At 41.1% G+C, this 22,422-nt stretch overlaps 1 pseudogene; it reads left to right on the top strand.

Annotated features, from left to right (window-relative positions):
• Nucleotides 1-18,943, top strand: part of LOC114030667 — a 25,390-nt pseudogene extending 6,447 nt beyond the window's left edge.
• Nucleotides 18,944-22,422: the final 3,479 nt, after the last annotated feature.

Here is a 22,422-nt window from a genome sequence, read left to right as displayed (position 1 = left end):
GTGTGTGTGTGTGTGTGTGTGTGTGTGTGTGTGTGTGTGTGTGTGTGCGCTACTGTCCTGTGACCCCTGCAGTACAGACTTTACTTCTCATGTAGATCAGCTCCTTCTCTGTCACTTCAGGTTTCCTGGGGGCTGGGTGAGGGAGGGGCGCACAGAGATTCAATGACTTGCCCAGGGTCCCACAGCTGTCCTGTGTCCTTCTTTGCTCTTTACCAACACTGCCATCATGCTCTCCTCTGGGCTGCTCTTCATTCTCTACGCTCAAGTTTCTGGAGTTGGTCTAAACTTTTTGCAGCTTTGGGTGTGGCTGAATCTGTCAAGAAAGGTGCTGTCTCCAGGCACACTGGAAGCTCTCATTGATCTTGTTTGCCATCTTTATCATAGATCTTACCCCCTAAGTCTAATCTCACAGTGCTCTGGGTGAACTGAATGCATGCATTCCTCCATATCTAGCTGCTGATATTGGATAATGTAGAACCAGGAGTACTTGAGTGTGAAAGCTGCCTCAGCTGCTCACTGGCTGTGTGGCCCAGGCCTAGTAATTTACCTCCCTCAGTCTCAGTTTCTGCCTCTGTGAAGTGGAGATAAAAGAAACACCTAGTTCACAGCATTACTGTGAAGACAGAAGGAGAGAACACACATAAAACGAGCTGCATAAATGCTAACTCTGATCCTCGTTCTCATTCTTTCCCCACTGAGGAGCTCCCCATCTTCTCCCTTTAGGGGCTGCTGCAGCCTCTGGGCTCCCTGCCTCCCTGGGCCCTCATGTCTCACCCTTCCCTTGCAGGCTTCTCCCTTGGCTCCACTGTGCAGTCTCACACAAAGGGCATCTGGATGTGGTGAGTCCCTCACCCCAGCAAACCGGACCATGCCTTAGTTCTGCTTGATACTGAAGGCCTTGGAGACGTGGAAAAGGTAAATTAATTTGTGACATTCTGCTCACTCAATTCCCCTCTCTGGTTCTGCCTGAGCTAAGAAGGAATGACCTCTTATACCTGGCAGGCCTGTGTATGCGTACAAACGCCTACTGCCAAGGGCTGCTTGTACAATGTATCTGTGGGGTGATCAAGTGGGAGGGGTCTGGGACTGCAGCCTGGGCTCTGGGATGCTGCCATCACATTGAGGAAGAAGGCCATGCCAGGTTGAACATAAAGGACCCATCACAGGGTCCTACTACTCTCAGTGTATCCAGGACTTCCCAAAAGTTCTACCTGTAGAAGAAGATGGGCCAAAAGAGGAAGCTGACCAAAACCCCAACATGAGTCTGGCACGGGACCTCAGGTCAGACCTATTGTCTGGGAATCCCATTTCTTGCAGGTGGTTCCCATTTGTTTTAAAAGACCTATAAAAACCCATGTCTGAACTTGTTCCTGCAGGCTATAAATTCACCAGTGAATGAAAATTAGCAGTCTATCTAATTGCAAGCAGTTGCTAAGAACCTACTCTGGCTCAGGGGACAAAAGTACCAAAGTCACCCAGTCCCTGCCTTCAAGGAGCAGCCAGGGGACATAGTGGCTGGAGTGTTGAACTTGGGGTCGGAAAGATCTGACTTTGACTTCTACCTCAGACAGTCATGAGCTCTGTGACCCTGGCAAAGCCACTTAAACCCTTTCTAACTCAGTTTCCCTATCTGTAAAATGGGGATAATAATAGCACCTACATCCTAGGATTACTGTTGGGCTCAAGTGAGATAATCTCTGTAAAATGCTTTGCAAAGCTTATATGCAAATGAATATGCGATAGTTCATAGCTGTGAACTATTGGCAGGGTGTTTATGAAAGCCAGGGAAACTGATGATCTCATAACACATCCTCTAACATATGACGTTTGCTTTTTTTTCACGTGGATATTCTTGTTCTTTAGGGTTTTTCAACTGCAAGGACCCCACACTTCCTCTGTGAGCGTAAAAGAGCTGAAATTGCTGGCTTGGGTATGGGCACCTGAATAGAACCATCTCTATGTGTAGCTGAGCTGGCCTGTTGAGGCCCCCTGCTCCTTAGCATCAGATTCCTTGCCAAGCTTACCTTATCCCCATTGAGGTCCACATTCATGGGCAGAATCTCAAGGGGAAATTGTGAAGTCTTAAGAGCAAAGGACCTATTGTCCTTCCCAACAACACTATGACCACGCCGAGTCAAATCAAAAAAATATATTAAGCAACTAATATGTGCCAGGCACTGTGCTAAGTTCTGAGGCTCCAATAAGAAAAGGAAAGAAAAAGGGAAGAAGTTTACAAACTCATGGAGAAAGACAAAAGGAAGCTGACAATGGGGGAGGGGGGAAACGGGAAATCCTGTGCAGGGGCATGACATTGCATAGAGTCAACACCAGAGTTGCTGATAGAAAATGGAGAGACATCTGGAAAGTTCTAATCTGAGCTTCCTTTAAAAGAAGGCTTTGGGAGGAATTTTCTCCAACCCTCCAGTTAGAGGGCAGAGGCAATTGAGGGAGATATGAAATTGTTGAGAATCAAAAATTCAGTCAACCAGCAGGGGGATGAGATTTCAAGTGATCAGCTTAATCTGGGGGAGACATGAAGGGCATGATGGTCCCTGGAGTCCAAGTCACCGATGGAAACTGGAGAATTTAATTACCAAGGTCCTTTCCCTTGGCAAAGAAAAAAAGCTTTTTACAAGATTTTACTGAATGCTGGATATTTAAAAAAAAAAAAACAGTTCCTGCTCCCCAGGAGTTCCCATTCTAGTGGATGAGAAACACAGAAGAAATTTCAGCTTCAAGGCAGATAGAGAGGTCTCAGGGTCCTTCTTTATGGTACAGAGCCAACCCAGTCAGTAGTGCCTCTTCTTTCCACTAATAAAATCACATCAGTTTCTGCTATTGAGCTACTTCAGAATGCCAAGGATTTTGGCAGCAAAAAACATTTTTCCTTTAACTTCAGTAGCTGTGGCTTCAGTACCTGAAGAGACATTCATAGGGAGGCACCTCTATCGAGGTTTCTACCCAGGAATGATGGGAGCTGGAGTTGGGCTGCCAGTAGGACTGGTGATTTGCCCTTTCCAGGCCTCTTGGGCCTGTCTGCCTATTGCTGGAAGTTGGTGTTGGTGGTAACAAAGAAGGAAAGCCCTTTATCTGAAATGATTTCTCACCTCAACAGGGTCTTTCCCCAAATCATAGCTCTGGGGTCCAGGATGGAAGGTGGTTGGATTGTCTAGATGGCATTTTCATTCCAAGAGGCAGAGCAATCTTGGGTTCAGAGACCTGGGCTGTCTCTCTCCAAGTCTTAGGGGAGTTGCTGGTCCAGGTGGTAGTGGGAATTTTGTTGCATGACATAGGCTACCTCCTATCTCTCTTTTGGGTCTCTTGCTTGCTTGATGAAACTGAATGACTAGGTGGGATTTATACCAGAAACTCAAGGCTGATTCAACATGATGAAAACTATCATCATAACTGACCATCTCAATAACAAAACCAACAGAAATCATACGATTGTCTCAATAAGTGCAGAAAAAGTCACATGGAGCTTAACTTAAAAATATAAGTAATATCTATCTAAAACCATCAACAAGCATCATCTAAAATGGGAATAAAGGAGAAGCCTTCCAAATGCAATCAGGGGTAAAGCAAAGATGCCTATTATCACCACTATTACTCAATACTGTACTTTGAAATGTTAGCTATAGCAATAAGAGGAGAAAAAATATTAAAGGAATTAGAATAGGCAATGAGGAAACAAAACTATCACTCCTTGCAGATGATATGATGGTATACTTAGAGAATCAACTAAAAAACTAGTTGAAATAATTAACAACTTCAGCAAAGTTGAAGGCTATAAAACAAACTCATAATAATGATCAACATTTCTATATATAAGCAACAAAGCCCAGCAGCAACAGATAGAAAGAGAAATTCTACTTTTAAAACTGTAGGCAATATAAAATATATGGGACTCTACTTGCCAAGACAACTCCAAGAATTATATGAATACAATTACAAAATACTTTTTACACAAATAAAGTCAGATCTAAACAATTGGGAAAATAGTCATTGTTCATGGATAGGCCGAGCCAATATAATAATTTAAAAAAAACCTTACCTAAATTAATCTATTTATTCAGTGCCATACCAATTAAACTACAAAAAAAGTTATTTTATGGAGCTAGAAAAAAATAATGACTACATTCTTCTGGAAGAACAAAAGGTCAAGAATATCAAGAGAGTCAATGAAAGAAAATGTGAAATAAAGTGGTCTAGCCTTACCAGATCTCAAACTGTATTATAAATTGGTAATTATCAAAACAATCTAATACTGGCTGAGAAAAATAGTGGTGGATCATTGGAATACATTATATATAGAATACATTGCAGTAAATGACCAGGATATGATGAAGCCAAAAATCCAAGCTTTTGGGACAAAAACGTATTATTTGACCAAAACTGGGCGGGAAGACTAGAAAACAGTATGGCATAAACTAGGTATAGACTAACAACTCAAATCGTATACCAAGATAAGGTCAAAATGGATACATGATGTACATTTAAAGGGTGATACCATAAGGAAAACAAGAGAGCCTGGAATAGTTTACCTGTCAGAACTAAGAATAAGAGAAGAATTTAGGACCAAATAAGATATAGAAAGCCTTACAAAATATAAAATAGATAATTTTTATTGTGTAATTTAAAAAGTTGTTGCACAATCAAAACCAATGCAACTAAAATGAGAAGGAAAGCAGAAAACTGGGGGTAAATTTTCCAGTAAGTATGTTCGATAAAAGTATAATTTCTCAAATATGTAGAGAACTGAGTCGCATTTATAAGAATACAAGTCATCTTCCAATTCATAAATGGTCAAAGGACACAAACACGCAGTTTTCAGACAAAGAAATCAAAGCTATCTGTAGTCATATAAAAATGCTCTAAATCACTATTAATGAGAGAAATACAAATTAAAATAAGTCTGAGGTACCACTTCATACCTATCAGATTGGCTAATATGACCAGAAAAAGGAAAATGATAAGTGTTAGAAAGGATGTGGGAAAATTGGGACACTAAGGCACTAGTGGTGGAGTTGTGAACTGATCCAAACAGTCTGGAAAGCAATTAGGAACTATGCCCAAAAGGCAATCAAACTGTGTATACCCTTTCATCTAGCAATACCACTTCTAAGTCTGTATCCCAAAGAGATCATATAAATGGGAAGAGGACTGCCATGTACAAAAATATTTATAGCAGCTCATTTTGTGGAGGCAAAGAACTGGAAACTGTGAGGATGCTCATCTTTGGGGAATGGCTGCACAAGTTGTGGTAGGGGTTGTGATGGAATACTATTGGGTTATAAGAAATGATGAGCAGGCATATTTCAGAAAAACTTGGAGAAACTAATGTGAACTAATGAAAGTTAAGTGAAGAGAATCAGGAGAACATTGTACACAGTAATAGTACTATTGTATAATGAAGAATTGTGAATGAGTTAGCAATTCGCAGCAATACAACTATCTAAGAGAATCCCAAAGGACTCATGATGAAACATGCTATCTGCCTCTACAGAAAGAACTGATATCTAAATACAGACTGAAGCATAGTAATTTTTCTTTTCTGTCTTGCTTTCTTCCCTTCTTCCTTTCTCTTTCTTTCATTCTTTTTTATTTCTGTTCAAGTTTTCTTGTACAAAGTGACTAAAATGGAAATATTTTACATGATTGCACATAACTTATATCACATTGCTTAGCATCTCAGAGAAGGGGAATAGAGGGAGGAAGGGATAGAATTTGGAACTCAAAACTTGAAAAAAAACAAATGTCAAAATTTCTTTTAACATGTAATAGAGGGAAAAATAAAATGTTATTAAAAAAGAAACTGAATGCAAAAATAGACATCAGCTTTGCCAATCTTGATCTTTCTCTGATTGGTTAGATTAGAAAGGTGACCAGATAAAATATAGACCAATCAAATGACAGACAGAAAGATAGATAGACAGATAGTTAGATAAATAGATAGACAGAACAGATAGGTAATCTTTTATGCATAGATTCCAGGCAATGACTTAGACTACAATCTCCAGCCCCAACCCTAAAGCATCAAATTTTGAACAGATGAGTATTCCCTGACTCCAGTGGAATTGACCACTGACTCTAAGGGTCATACAGTGTCATGGATGAAGGGTTGACTAATAGGCTCACTGAGATAATCTGTTTTGTAGGGTGACTCCAAGAAAGACTCATGGATCTTCGCCCTGGCCATCCTGCTCAGCAGCACTTTCATCTATAATAGCATGATCACCATCAACCACCAAGCCTTGGAAAAGATGCAGTCTCCTTTAAGAACTTCAGAATATCCATGACATGCCCAAGGCCAATGATGCCTCGCCAGGATAGATAATAAACTATCCACACTTTAGGAGCTGTCATCATGAGTTACTCTCCCCAGAAACACCCATCACTAGGAGGCCAACCTTTTGGTTCAATGTCCCCAAACCAGATTGACTGATCCTCACATGACAGGTTGGCACAAGGCCCACAAATGATGCCTGGAGTGGACCTTGGTTGAAGTTGCCATTAGATATCAGTATTCCACTTCATGTTCAAGAACTCTGAAATGTTTCAGTTATTCCATCTTTGTCTCTGCCTTATCACCGCCAGCCCTCTTCTTCTCCCCTCTTCTCATCACACATCACTCATATGTCTTCCTCTATTTCCCATCCTTCACCCCAGTCTCACATGAAGAGATGGTCCTTCTCCTGGCCAAAGCAAACCCCTTACATGCTCCCTGGATTCCATCTCATTCTGTCTTTTCTAACATGTTTTCCCCTCTATCATCTTTGTCCTTTGACTAATCTTCGATCTATAAGCTGCATCCCTGTCATCTATAAAATCAGCCATGTCTTCTCCAACCCTAAAAAAAACCTTCACTCAATCCTATCTCAAAAAGCTACAATCTTATATCCCTACTTTCTTTAATAGTGAAACTTACTGAGAAGAATGTCTGTAATCAGTACTTCTACCCCCCTTCCTCTCACTTTCTTCTAACCCCTCTGCAGTCTGCATTCTGACCACATCACTCAACTGAACCTCCTCTATTCAAAGTTGACAATAAACTTAAGTACTAGTCTTTTCTCAATCCTCATCCTTTTTGACTTCTCTGAAGCCTTTGCCACTGTGGATCAAGCTCTTCTCCTAGATACCCTCCCTAGATTTTCATGACACAATTTCTCCTGTTTCTCCTCCTACTTGTCTGACCACTCCTCATCTCTTATGCTGGATCTTCATTCAGGTAATGGCCACTGGCCTTTGGTGTCCTGAATGATTCTGCCCTGAGCTGTCTTCTCTTTTTCCATTCTACTTTCTTACTTGGTAATCTCATTGGTTCCAATGGATTCAGTTATCCTCTCTATGCTGATGATACTCAGACCTACTTATCCAGCCCTAACCTTTCTGCTGAGCTCTAGGTTCTCATTTCTAGTAGCCTATTGGACACCTCACACTGGATGTCCTGTGGACATCTCAAACTCAACATGTCCAAAACAGAATTATCTTTTCCCCAAACCTTTCTCTCTTCACAACTTCTTATTAATGTCATCAACACTTCCACCCCCTGTTCTCTAACCTCTTCACTTAGGTATCATCCTCAACTCTTCCTTCTTTCTAATTCCCTGTATTCAATCTGTTTTCATGAGCTTTCATTTCTATCTTCATAATATCTATCCCATGCACCCCCTTCTTTCCTCAGATATTGCTACAATTCTGGTGCAGGTCCTTATCACCTCATACCTGGACTATTTCATTAGACAGCTGGTCGGTCTCCTTGCCTCAAATTTCTCTCCTCCCCAGCCCCTCCCCTTTATTCAGTTGTGAAGGTAATTTTCATAATGCACAGATTTGACAATGTCACTCATCATCAGCTTAATAAACTCCAGTGAATCTTATCACCCCCAGGATCAAATATAAAATTTTCTGTCTGGCTTTCAAAGCCTTTACCAACATGCTCTTTCATACATTTACAGTCTTCTTACACAATTCCTCCTCATGCTCCAGAATCAAACCACACTCATCTTCTTGCTCTTTCTCTTACTTGGCATTCTATCTTTTCACTCAGTGAGTTTTTACTGACTGTTCTTCATATCTGCACATGTCTCCCTTTTCCCTTCCAATTCCTACCTTCCCTTGTTTCCTCCAAGATTCAATTCAAATCCCCACTTCAGCAAGGGATCTTTCTCAATCTCCACATACTACAGGCATTCCTCTGGGGATGCCTGATATTTTTAAATATGTGTGTGAATATATACATGCATATATATGCGTATATATTTATGTATACACACATATATGTATATGTGTATATATGTATACACACATATACATATATAAACATTGATATCAGTACATTCATACACAGATATATCCATATAGATATATATGCCTTATATGCATGTATATAGACTACATTAATCATTTGCTTATTATCTCCTCCATTAGAATATGAACTCCTTGAGAGCAGAGACCACGTTTTTGCCTTTATTTGTACACCTGCCCTTAGAACACTGCCTGATGCACAATGAACATTTAATACGTGCTTCTTAACTGGCTGGTTCAGTACAAGACCTTATGTTCTAATACTACAACAATCAGGAATCATAATGAAACCTGGGGTCTCACCAACTTGACTGAAGAAACATCAGGTTGATCAGGAAATCCCCTGAAAAGCCTTTCCTTTCCCTTTTTAAATCAGTGATTGAAATCCCATGAGTACAAAAGGGAAGGTACTCACTGCAGGGAAGGGAATATCCTACAAGTAAAAATGGGAACTGATGAGGCTGGTGGGTGTTTCTTTTTCCTTATCCATGATCTTAGATATATAACAGAGCTGACAAAGCTAATCAAAGTCAAATCCTCACCTGATGCTCTCGGAGGAGAAGACTCAGCAGAGTTTGTGGGCTTCTTCCCAGACTTTGTGTGGACTGTGTGGGATTTCACCCTGGAGCTTGAGGTAGATGGCCACCCTATCACCTCAGATGAATACCTGGAAAATGCCTTGAAACTCAGTAAAAGTAATTTATTAGGAGTTAAGTTTAGGCCATGAGTGACCCTTGGCAATAGAAGGGGAATGGACAACAATTTTTTTTTCTTTTTCTTTGGTGCTTAGCTGTTTATTCCTAGGGCTTATTCTTTTGAATCTCATGGACTATAGAAATGGAGGCTGAAAGCTCTCAAGGCTCACATGGCTTTGGTGAGGGTCAGTTAATTTCTTTTTGGTAGCTCCAGAATTTCCATAATTTAGTGACTTCTCCCAGGGGGTAGTAGTCCCTGAGATAACAGATTTTTACCAACCTCTGTGATGGGTTTGTATCTTATAAATTTACAAAGGAGGCCAATGTTTCTGAATGTCCTGTAAAGTTGGTTGGTGAGCATGGAATTTCAATAAAAGGGAATGACTTGATTTTAAGTATTATTTCATTCAGTCCAGGGCACAGCCTGAGGAATTCTTCCTCTCTAGTAACAGCACAGACCTGGTTCATAACAAGAGATAGATAGCCATATCCTTGAGAAGGCATGTTGTACATCAAAATGGGAATGACATTTGGAATCAGAGGCCCTGGGTTCAAATAACGACTTCAGTGTTTACTTCTCATGTGACTTTGGACAAGTGATTTAATGTCTCTGAGCCTCAATTTTTTCATCTGTAAAATGAAGAGTTTGGACTCCAATATATCCCAAAAACACATAGCTATACATCCATTAGCAAGTGATGACAGAGAGTTTCTCCCCTTGAGAATTCTAGAGAAACACTGGTTATGATTCTCTCAAAGATATCTTAGCCTAAAGATTTCAAACTGACCATCATTCAGCTCTGTCATTGCTCTAGTACCCTTTCTTCTTGTAACACTTCCTAAGGGATTATAAATCTAACTGTACAAATCTCTAATCATGCACTATTTTCATTGTATGCTGATAATTCCTTAATGACGTACAGGCAGAGATGCTGATCTCACTAGAAATATCACTCAACCAGGCTTGGCAATGAGTTCCTTCAATGCCAGTCAAAAGGCATTCATTAAATATCTACTCCACCCAAGGGAGTGTGCTAGATACTCAGCATACACAGACAAAAATGCCTACCTTCAAAAAGGTTACGTGCTAGTGGGAGAAAACATGTGAAAGATAAGTAAGTAAAAATATGCACAGAATAAATGGGGAGAACAAAGGAAGTGGAAAGAACTAAAGGACCATGAGGATCATCGAAGGCCTCTGTAGGAGGTACTGTCAAAACAGAGGGCTGCAGAGAGTTACAGGCTCCAAGAGGAAAAGGTGATAGGGAGAAAAGCCCAGGTATAGAGCTCCCTGGCCAGAAACATGCACATGAGTGATGGAATGTCATACACAGAGAATAAGAAGGCCAGTGTGATTGAAATAGAGGATGGAAGGAAAATAATATGAATACAATCTAGAAGGATTAGAACCAGGTTGGGAAAGGCTTAATAGCAAAGAGTCACATTTGTATTTGGTTCCAGAGGCACTAAGGAAGCACTATAGCTAGTTTCTTGAGCCAGGCAATACCCTAATCAGACTTGTCCATCTGTTATATCAATTTGGTAATGTGTGGGATAAGTAGGAGAGAGGAGGAAGTGGATGCAGGGAGACCAGATAGAAGGCTACTGCAAAAGTCAAGGTGAGAGGTAATGAGGACCTGAGCTCAGGTAACTGTGGCGGGGAAGCTTATAGAAGGCAATGAATTCAAGAGATGATATGGGGGTAGAATGCAACTAACTGGTTATAAAGGACATGGATTGAGAAAGAAGTATTGAAAATGACTTCTGAGACCATTTCTTCTCAATGGCTAATTCTGTTCGTAGTCGTAGAATTATTATTGACCTCACAGAAGGACCATGTCCATTTATTAACCTGTGAGTCTGTCTTCTGCTTGATCTTAGCCTTCAGCTCTTGGGTCCTATTCATTTTGGGGACCCACAGTTCTCTTTCTACATTATCTATAATTAGTCCACTAATTTGCCGAGTTCTATCTAACCGTAGCTCAACTATGAATCTGTGAGAGGTTCCGTTCAGATGTGGGGCAAATCTGTTTTCTCAGCATGCTTTAGGTATCTCCTCTGAATATCACAAAACATTATCCTTACAAGAAGTGAACTGTTGTTTGATTTCTAATAATCTCTCCCTAATCACTTCTAGTTTTAAAAATTCTGTGTCTATCATTCTATCTTTGAATTGGATATATGAAGACTTGAATATAGCAGTTAACAGTCTTAAGCATCTTCATCACCCTCTTCTCCCAGGCCTGTATCTTACCATGATCTCTTTTTCCTTGTCCCTCAGACAAGCACCCTGAAATTCAAAAGGCCAACACTCTACAAGAGTGCATCAGATAATTCTTTCCAGAACGGTGTTTTACATTTGACTGTCCAACAAATGATAAGTCACCCTTAGCTCCTCTTGAAAATGCCCAAGAAAGCCAGCTGGAGCTTGCATTCAAGGATCAGGCAGACAACTTCTGCTCTTACATCTTTTCCAATGCAAAACCCAAGACCCTTAATGGTGGAATCATGGTCAATGGGAATCGTGAGTTTTCTTTACACCATTGCATTCTTGATTGGGATTAGATGTGTGTCCTTTGTTTCTTTGTATGCGTACAGGTATTGTAAGATTTTTGTTTTAATGTCCTTATGGGCTTGGTTTGTATTGTTCTTGTTTCTCTACCTTTCAGTTAAAAAATGCCTAGGAATACGTACTTTGAGACAATGTCAGTGATCTTTGATGGAGATTAAATTATATTAAATTAAATTAGAAGGAACCACAAGTGTAGAGAAAGGTGAAGTGAGTGGATTTAGCAAAGTACAAATGCATGACTTTGACTTCTGTTTTTGACGATATTCTGGAGCACATTATTAAGGGGATGGTTTATAAGCACTAAAAAAGGGAAGCAGTGGTCACTGAAATCCAGCAGATTAAGCAACTTTCCTTGTTTGATACTGTAACTGGATCAGAGAAATAATGTCAACATAGCATAGTTAGATTTCATTCAACAGAATATTAAACAGTGCCTCATGCTATGATTCTGAACAAGATAGACATGTAAAATAGACGGCAATACTGTCAGGTAGATTCAGAACATATAAAATGACAGAACTCCAAAATAACCCTTATTTACTTAAGGTCAGGAGCACCTAGGTGACATATTGGTTAAAGCATCGGCCCTGTAGTTACGAGGACCTGAGTTCAACTCCAGGCTCAGACACTTGACACTTACTAGCTGTGTGACCCTGGGTAAGTCACTTAACCCTGCCTGCCTCGCAAAATAATAACAATGATAATAATAACTTCAGGTCAAATTGAAGGGAAGTCTATAATGCCACGTGTCAAGGTTTTTGAACATTCTCAATAACACCGACAAAGTTAAAGATGATGTAAACAGAATAGTGATCCAATGTGCAGATGGCATAGAGCTCAGAAGAATAACTAATACATTGAATGAAAGAAATGAGATACAATGTTATCCTGGCAGAATAAAACAATGACTCTAAATGAATGATGCAATCTTCAAAGAATAAATGCAAAGTTCTCCATTTCGGTATAAAAATCAACTCAACAAGATGAGAGGGGAGAGAGAGATAGAAAATAGTTGTTGGGGAAAAGATCTAAAGAATTACATGGATTAATAACTCAGTACAAGACAGCAATCTCAAATGCAAAGTTATATTGTTGCCAAGAATGAGCCAGATACTTGCATCCAGTTAAGCCACATCTGGTATTCTGTGTTCACTTCTAGGCACCTCACTTTAGGAAAGACATAGACAAAGGCAAACATTTCCAGAACAAGATAACTAAAATCTGTAAAAGGACTGAAGTTCACACAAGAACAAGACCATGGAAGGAGGCTTAGAGCCATTCCTCTTAACTCCAGAGGTCAAAATGAGAAGAAATGAGAAGCATTTGCCAAGACATATATGTAGGTGTGATAAATAATTGAGACTTCCTAACCATTTAAATAGTTAAAACATTGAAGAGGTTGCCTTGAATCATCACGCTCTCTCCTTCAGTCAAAATTATCTAGTTATGATTGGAAGCCACTCCCCAAGGATACTGTCAAAAAGATGCTTAGCTAGGCATGGGTTCTCCTAGATAATAAACACTTGGACCAAAATGAATACAGGTTGTTCTTTACCTCATCTTCCATTCCATCTTGTCTATCAGGGTTGGGAAAGCTGCTGGAGATCTATGTGAAGACAATCTCTAGTGGAGACATTGCCTGCCTGGAGAATGCAATGTCAGCATTGACTCAGATTGAGAACCCAGCTGCTGTGCAAAAAGCTGCCAGGCATTATGTAGAGCAGATGGTGCTGGAGTTGGACTTCCCTACAGAGACCTTCCAGGACCTTCTAAATCTACACACAGACTGTGAGAAAGAAGCCATCTCAATTTTCATGACACATTCTTTCAAAGATGACACACACAAATTCCAGAAGGAATTGGTGGTATGTTCTCTCAACTATTTATCCTTCTTGTTACCTCTCTTTTCTGAGTGAATCCTAGAGACTGATCAGACTATTCTCATTTTCTTTTTTTACCTTTGGGTCTCTATCCCTAGTTCATCACAGAAGAGCCTGGTTTCTCTAGAGAGCTACAGGCATGAAGGCATAAATCCCACTTGTCAAGAAAAGATGCTTCTTCCTTGTGACACATTAAAATCAGTCATTCCTTCAAGGACAAAATATCACCCACTCCCATTTTTGCTGAATAGATGGCATCATGGCTTTCTCAGAGCACATTTTTTCTTGTGCTCACAGACTCACTCATCTCTACACACCCTCCCACCACTATCACCCTGGGATTCCTTCTAGGAGCATCTCCTGTCAGTCCAACTGTCTGCTCAATCTTACTTACCTTGGTAGTACTCATTTGGCCCACCCGAAAGAGAGAATCATTATTATAGGCTTGGGACTGGCAGGGATATGGAAGATCATGTGATGTAATCACCTCATTTAGAAAGTGAGGACTTTGGACCCCAAAGAGCATAGGTGACTTGTCCATGGTAACAAATAAAAAGTAGTAGATTTAAAACCAGAGTTCAAGTATCTCAGCTCCCAAGGCAGAATTTAAGGTTTTGTTCTACCATTCTATACATCCTTCTAGAAAAATAGCAGATAGACCTTCTCTCTACAATTTCTTTAGAATCTCATTCCCTCCCCCAATGAAATAGGGCACTTTGATAACCTTTGAGGCATTATGTCAATCATTATCTGTTATTATTATTACTGTTACATTGCTTCATTTTCCCTAACTGTCTTTCTCTCTGTCTCAATGGCAGCAAATATTAGAATCCAAGAAGAATGATTTCATATGTCAAAATGAAAAAGAATCAACCAAATATTGTCAAACTAAGCTTAAGGACTTCTCTCAGACCCGATGGAAGCCATTTGTTAAGGCACCTTCTCTGTGCCAGGGAGTTACCAGCTCTTCAGGAAAGAAAGAGAAAAAATGATAAAAGATTACCATCAAGATCCCAGGAAAGGGGTAAAGGTGAGGAAAGACCTGGAGTCCAGTAGTGGTGACAGTGCAAGGAGGGCTCCATTGATCCCACTGGGTGTTTGAGCATTTACTTTCTCCTACCAATAATCACCCAAGAGGAGAATGTCTAGACACTGCTGGCTTTTTAGTTCACATCTCACCTGGAAGTTCTTGACAGAAATCTCATCTTTCTGACTAGAGAATGATAACGCTGTGGAATTTAGATCAGATGAGGGTCGTAATAGGCCAGGCCCGATACAGACTGGCCTAGTACCTCAGTTTCAAGCTTGGATTGAAATGAGATGCTCATAGCTGTACCTCCCTGTGCTTTGGCCTTTTGGTATTCACTGACAAGTAGTCACATCAATGGCCTCTATGTTTAGTCTTCTGAGTCAATTATGTCCCCAAACTGTTGTCAATACCTTTTAAGAAAAAGAATATTCTAGCCTATATAGCAGATATTGCTCCTACCACAGAAGGTTTGCCCTTCTCAGAATCTGACTCAGTCTGGGAAAAATTACGTGTGCCTGTCTTGTGTGCTTGTCCAAGCAGATGAGGTCTTCCAAAGGTTTCTACAGTCACTGGCAAGGACAGAAGAATCCATCCTGCAGACAGATCAAGCTCTCATTGAACAATAGAAGGCCTTGCAAGGTCCAGGGAGCTGGGGTCTGATGATCTAGTCATGCAGGGGATTGGGAACAAAAATTTCCGTAAGGGCCTCAGTGTGACATGAAGATTTTCCTGAAATACTTGGGGTTCCTTCTTCTCTACTGTCCCAGTCCCTACTGGATTTGCAAACAGCAACTGTGACCACAACCAGCAGGTCAGAGAGGCTGCTCCCTCAGACTTCTTCAGCTCTGCTTTCCTGGGTCTAATCAAGAAAAAAGAAATTTGGGGCAGCTAGGTGGTGCAGTGGATAGAGCAACAGCCCTGGAGTCAGGAGGATCTGAGTTCAAATCCAGCCTCAGACACTTGATACTAGCTATGTGACCCCAGGCAAGTCACTTAACCCCAATTGTCTCACAAAAAAAGAAAGAAAGAAATTTAGAAATTTCCAATCTTTCACATAATCAGTTTAGGTTCAGAGTTCAGTACAAAATATTACATGTCATCCTCCTACTCAATGATCTCCAATGACTCCCTATTACTTCTAAGATCATATATAAAGTCCCCCATTCAACATATAAAGTCCTTCATAAATTGGCCCTTTCCTGCCTTAACTGCTTCTTATACCTTACTGTCTTCCATGCAAGATATGTTTCAGCAACACTGACTTACTTGCAGTTCCCCAGACACAACAAGCCATCTCTTATCTCCAAGTCTTTCCACTAGCTGTCCCCTATGCCATTAATGCTCTGCCTCATAACTCCTACCTCTGGTAAAATCCCACCTTCTTCAAAAGGCCTTGCCTCATCCCTCTAGCTTTTAATGCTGTCTTCCTCATTCATGTTGCCTCCCATTATCTATCTATATATCTTGCATCTGAATAATTATTTGGATGTTGTTTTGTCTCTCAGAATGACAGCTCCTTGAGGGCAGGAATTTTTTTTTTTGGTCTCTCAACTTCTTAGTACAATGCCTGGCCCCTAATAAGCAGTAATAAATGCTTGTTGATTAACTGAGAAGATTGAGATGATTTAATCTTCTCATGTTTTCTATTCCATTGATCAGGTGAAAGGGTAAAAAGAGAAGCAGCTGAGCAGAAGAAGTTGTTGGAACAGCAACAAATAGAAATGCAGCAAAAGATGGATTCTCAGCTGAAAAGTTATGAAGAAAACATCAACCAATTGAAAAAGAAGATGGAAGAAGATAGGATCCAGATCCTGGGAAAACAAAAAATTATTCTGGATCATAAGCTAAAGGTACATGGAGATTGGGATCAGTGGCTATGCTTAGGAAGCAACCCCAGCACCATGGCAGGAAAGGGATGGGCAGACAAACGAGGAAGGCAAATTTGCCTTCATGTGGTCAACATGGTGGAAAGCAAAGGGCCCTGGACTTTTCATCAGAAGATCTAGGTTTGAGCCTTTTCCTCCTCCTCAATTTTCTCACCTGTAATATAAGGTCAATCACATCTACCTCGCTGGGTGCACAGAATAGTTGTACAGATCACACATGATTTTTGTGTCACTCATAGAACATCCCCCCAGCTCTCACAATGAGCTGCCCAGGCAAGTCTATTCCAAGTTCAAGTTATTCTACAGATCCTCACCCTAAGAGATTCAAAGTTCACAAGCCCCTACCAAAGTCTGTGTTTCTCTAGTCCACCAGAAGACACAATTAGCTCAAAGCAAAGACCTAATGGCCAGAGGCTTTTCTGCTACCTCTCTTTTATACCAGGCAGACAACTTAACATACAATCATCAGTCTACAGAACATCCCTCAGTGGTTTTTCTCCCATAGGAGATCCATGAATTTCTCTGAGACTCAATGGAATGGGCCTTTTCTCTCCAGGAGATTGCAGAAACCCGGGACCAATCTCTCTGGAACAAAGATCCAGGCCCATCCCAACTAACTTGTACATTCAGGCTTAAGGCTATTTTTGAATTCTATTTCCTGGTCAGCCATCTCTGGCATTATCTCTTCCAGGATCCTCTCTGTCTTGAGGTCAGAAAGTCCTGGCTTTACTTGTGTTGCTAAACTTGTCTCAGATAGCATCTGCTAAGGGATGCCCTTTCTGAACACTGTAGAGGGCTAAATTCAAGGCCCCCAAGTATGTTGATCCCCAAATCCTTGGTTCTTTCTTGCAAATGTAAGAAAGAGTGAACTGGTCATGTGACCTCAGTGATTGAAATAACTACAGTGAGAAGATTTCCCCTATCAGTACAGTCAGCACCACCCTGTCTGTACGCATCGTCCTAGAGAATGTCTGGGGGCACTGAGGAGGGTCAATGACTTGTCCTGGGTCACACAGCCAGGATGTGTCAGAGGTAGGACTTGAATCCAGGTCTTGAGGACTCTAAGGCTGTCAACAGGACCATGCTGCCTCATACAAAGGAGAGGAGGCCAAGAAAGACACAGGAGCAAAAGCGAGCCCAGGGGACAAGGCCATTGTGTGCTGCACCCAACCACTCTCCTGGCCTTCTGTACATAACTGTGGTAGGAAAAAGCTTCCATAACATCTGTTTTTAAAAAGGCTTAAAAAGCACAAAGTGCCATGAACCTTTCGGGTCCTGTGATTAGTACTTCTGACACCATAGCACATAGAGGGAAACCTCAAAGGGAACTGGATTGGATCTGCTGCCCCCCCCCACCTGCTTCTGACTGAAGCCCCTGAATTCACATCAAAGCCTCTCTGTCCTCTACAAAGACCCTACAACAATCCAAGCTGTCTGCGGGGTCATCTGTAATCCTAAGAACCATGGACAGTGCAAGTGAATTCCAGAGTCCCCTGAGGTTTGGGGCTGCTAGGATGATGCCAAGTATCCCAGACTGAGTCAATTGTATCCTCCTACCTGAGCACACAACTGCTGGGTCCTGGGGCCAGAGCATATCCAGGGGCTGACCTGGTTCTCTTAGGACCATTATCAGTAAGCCCCTACCCACAGGGCCATGGGGTAGAGGAGGCCCTGCCTAAACTCCTGGAATGGGGCCAGAGCCAGCCCAGGCTAGTAACAGAGATAGCAGATATTGATTCACATTTGTTTCAGTGTTGATCAGAGGGCCAAGCCACTTTGAAGCTGACTTGAGCCCATTCTAAGTCATTCTCTATATGGAATTTTATGCCTATTTTTAAACATGTGGACATCTGGATCATCCAATTAAGAATTAAGAATATTGCTGAAGTTTTAGCTAGCATTTTACATATCACTTTAAGGTTAACAAAGCACACATTATCTCACTTTTATCCTCACAACAATCTGGGGAACTAGGTGCTATTATCAATTAAGGAACATGACTGCAGTCATACCCAGTCAGTGCCAGAGGCAGGATTCAAACTCATGTCATCCTGACCAAGGCCAGCACTGTGCCACCTACCACCCCCACTTTAGGACCATGATTCCAACCCAATTGGCCTTGTGTTCAGCTGTTACAGATTTCAGCATTGGCCCTGAGGTCTAGCTTCATGTATCTAGTAGTGGGGAAGTAATGAGCCCTTACAGAGGCCTAACCTCTAGATGGTTTTTCTCACTGCCCAGGAATGTCCCTTGAGGAGAAATCCCTTGTGCCTTTTCCCCTCTTCTAATCTACTTAGGGCTCACACCTTATGCAGGAGAAACACACAGAGCTGCCTGGTTCTTGGTGGAATGAGGACTAACCAATGTGCAATGCTGATGCTCTTTTGTCTTCTCTTAGGAACAAAAGCAGGTGATGGAGGAAGAAAGCTGAAGAAATGGAAAGAGAGGTAGAGGACCTGCAAAAAAAGATTAAGGCTGCTGAGAGTGAAAAGTCCTGCTGGTGGTTCTTGATTTTAGGTCATTTTGGCACTGCATTGATGGACATGTTACATGGTGCAAGAAAACTCATTGGCTTGGGGTTATCAAAATTGGGCATTGGGTTTCAATGTCTCAAAAAAAGTTAAAGAATACATTTGTTCCACCTAATAAGACATGGCACCGAGACCTTCTTACATATATATGTGAATGTGTGAGTGTGTGTATGTTTCCTGCTTCTAATTCACCCAAGTATTAAAAAGGAAAGTTGATGCTCACCACAGAGGATAAAGAACGCTGGAGGAGATCCACATGAAGAGCATCCAGCTCCTCAGTGTTAGTGAGATAAGGCTTCACTCCCCTAAGGGAAAGCCTTCTTTTCTTTAAGGCAAATGGTCTAGAAGGCAGAAAACTTGAGTCCCCCCCTTCCTTTTCATGACTCAGAGCATTCAGAGCTAGAAGGAGCTGGACAGTCATGGAATCTAATTGCCTCATTTTACACATAGCTCTCTAATGGTGCAATGGGTGGGGCAAGAACTCAGGAAGACCTGAGTTCAAAAATGACATCAGACACTTAAGAGCTGTAGGACCCTAAGAAAGTCACTGAACCTCTCTGTGTCTGTTTCCTCAGCCATAAAGTGGGGATGATAATAGTACCTACTTCACAGGCTTGGTGTGAGAAACAAATGAGTAAAACCCTTTGAAAATCTCAAAGTGCTATGTAAATACTAGCTATTAATATTATGAACAGAAAATGGGACTTAAACTGAGGCCTCTTGACTCTAAATATGTTCTGATGACCATGGAAGACAAGTCCCTTGGCCCCTCTTCAGAGATGACAACACATAAATGTATCCCTGTACTTCTTAAGATTTTTTTAAAAAAGATTTTTAAAAGGTCAAGTGGAATAGTTCCTGATTTCAGAACCCCCAATTACACTTTGAAGTAGAAATATTCATGAATGAGCAATAAAGTGTTTTGAGTTTGTAGTCAGAAGATCTGAGCTCAAATGCCAAGCCTGACACTTACTGTCTATGTGACTTGGGATAAATCACTTTACCTTCCCCAGCCTCAGTTTCCTCCTCTGTAAAATAAGCAGGCTGAGCGAGATGATCTCCTGGGTCCCTTCCAGCTCCAAATCTCATTTCTTTTTGGTGGGTATTAGTCAGGAGTACCACAATCCCCTCACTACTATTGTCCAGAAGGTGCCTGACATGCTGTGTTTCCTAGTCCTATAAAATGACTTCGTAAATTGTGCCTTTACAATCTCCAAGTAAAGAGAGATATCTCTTAGCTAATAAATGAAGAAGTGCATGTATCTATATGCTTCATGACAAGCCTGAATATGCCTCTTTGCAGTTGCTAACTCAGAGGTTCCCAAACTTTCTCATTTTAGAGAACCCTTAGTGTCTCAATATTTTTTCATAGTACCACAGGGACAAGAGAAATACCTAATAGTCCTGTTTATTAAATATTGTAACAAGTATTTATATCCTAATAATTTAGTAGCCATTTGAAAAATTAATACACATAAATAGGAAGGAAAAATATTTTTATTTCATTCTTAAATAGCCACAGTTACTAATGGGATATACTTGTCTGCTGGGCACAGCACACCTTCTCAAAGATGGAATCCAATTGGACACTATACCTGACAATCCTCATTTCCTGTTCCAAGGTGATTTTTGCTCAGTGATTGCTTTTTAACTCAACAACTGCCAAAAACCCAGCTTCACAAATTCTTGGAGATGTAACCCAGAATTTACTAACCTAGCCAATAGCACAAGTAAACAGATTCATTTCAAACATTCCAAAATGTCAGTGAAATGATCTAAAGTTGAATCTGTGAGCTGTCTCTAGGCAGTAGTTCATCTGGTGTCCGACAGCTATTGAGTTAGCCTTGTGTTTCCCTTGAAAATTAAAACATCACAGGATGCCCCTCTGAATTCTCTGTGGCTTCATGGGGTGGGGGTGGGGGAGCAGGGCTAGTGGGGGGAGGGTTCAATATACAGTTTGAGAATCACATCCGATTCAGACTTCTGGTACCAATAAGAGAAAATCTAATCCCTTTTCCACATGATACCCCTACAGCTAATTGGAGACACTGATTCTGTCCCCTTTGGGCTTCTCTCCTCCAAGCTAAACCATCCACATTTCCTTCGCTACACCTTTCAGCCTAATGGTGGTGCCTTTGAAGGTCTCTTTTATTTTTCTCCTTTTCAAAATAAAACGTCCTTCTGTAATATTGTAAACTGTGTCCTTATATAGGCCAGATACAGAGCCCCCATGTTTTACATGTCAAACAAGTAAGAAACATCAAATATGAACATGAGTTTCCATGTATATTTGAAGAGACAAAGGTATGGGTATGCATGACATCATGGATTATAGAGGGTTTGCTTTGGAGCCAAGAAGACTTGAGTTCAAATCCTACCCATAGTGGCTCTGTGACCTGGACGTTTCATTTTACTTCTCGGTGTCCTAGACAACTATCTATAACCATAAAATACAGAGAAGATACTAGACCGCATTTGTAAGGGAAACTCCCACATACAGATGATCCTTGTACTAATTAAATCTTAGTCCCAGTGAGACAGCACTCTCATTTCTGACATGATAAATGACTTGGATGGTGTCTTCCCCCTCTAATATGCCCACACGTGTGAAAAGGTTGCATATATAAAATAACAATGAAGGTCCTGGGTAAAGCCTCACTTCTCAGGTCTGTCAGGGAAAAGGGTTTGGTGCTAGAAACCCTTCAGGCACCAGGGTAAATCTGAAAGTGACCCCCAGCTTTAGTCATCTCAAAGCCCTGCAGCCTCAGTGCACTGTAGCACCAGGACCTCAAAAGTAAACTAGCAGGAAGTTCCAACCATTTCAATATTAAGTTCCTTAGGCTTCATTTCACCTGGGCTTTTAGCTCTGCAGGTACCTTATGGATTTATTAGACCAAAGGGTTAAACATGATCCCCAGCCTTTTTCTCTGGTCAAAATGGATTCAGGGGCCTCTCCCAACAGACCTCACCTTCTGATGAATGGGTTCAGTGTTTCCTGTGTCTCCAGAGGGAAAAACTTCTCTGTTCTCTCATCATCAACTCAAACCAGAAAATAAAATACTTTAACCCAAGTGGATTTCAAGGGACAGTGTTTTGTATCAGAAGAACGAAAAGACAAAATAATTCAAAGGGGAAGTAGTAAGATAATAAAGTGTAGGTACTGACCAGTCTAGCAGTCCAGGAGAAACAGTTTGTCTCTCATTCTCTCTTTTCTTCTCTCCCTCACACAAAAGGAAACAGGAAGTAATTGTCCCAAGTTTCATCTGGAAGAGGAAAAGAGAAAGCATGAATCACATGGCTACCTCAGTTTCTTCATTTATACCATGGGGAGAATATTAGCACCTACTTCTCAAGATTGTTGTATAGACAAAAAACATACTATGTGAGCAGGAGAAGGATGCAGAGAGGAGGAAGAAGAAGAAGAGATGAAAAAGGAGGAAGAAGAGAGGGAAGAAGAGGAGAAAAGGAGGAGGAGGAGCAACAGGAAAAGGAGAAAAAGAGGAAAAGGAGGAGGAGGAAGA

Source organism: Vombatus ursinus, unplaced genomic scaffold (genome assembly GCF_900497805.2).
Source record: "Vombatus ursinus unplaced genomic scaffold, bare-nosed wombat genome assembly UNPS02005264.1, whole genome shotgun sequence".
NCBI classification, from domain to species: Eukaryota; Metazoa; Chordata; class Mammalia; order Diprotodontia; family Vombatidae; genus Vombatus; species Vombatus ursinus.
This window is presented reverse-complemented; position numbering and strand designations above follow the sequence as displayed.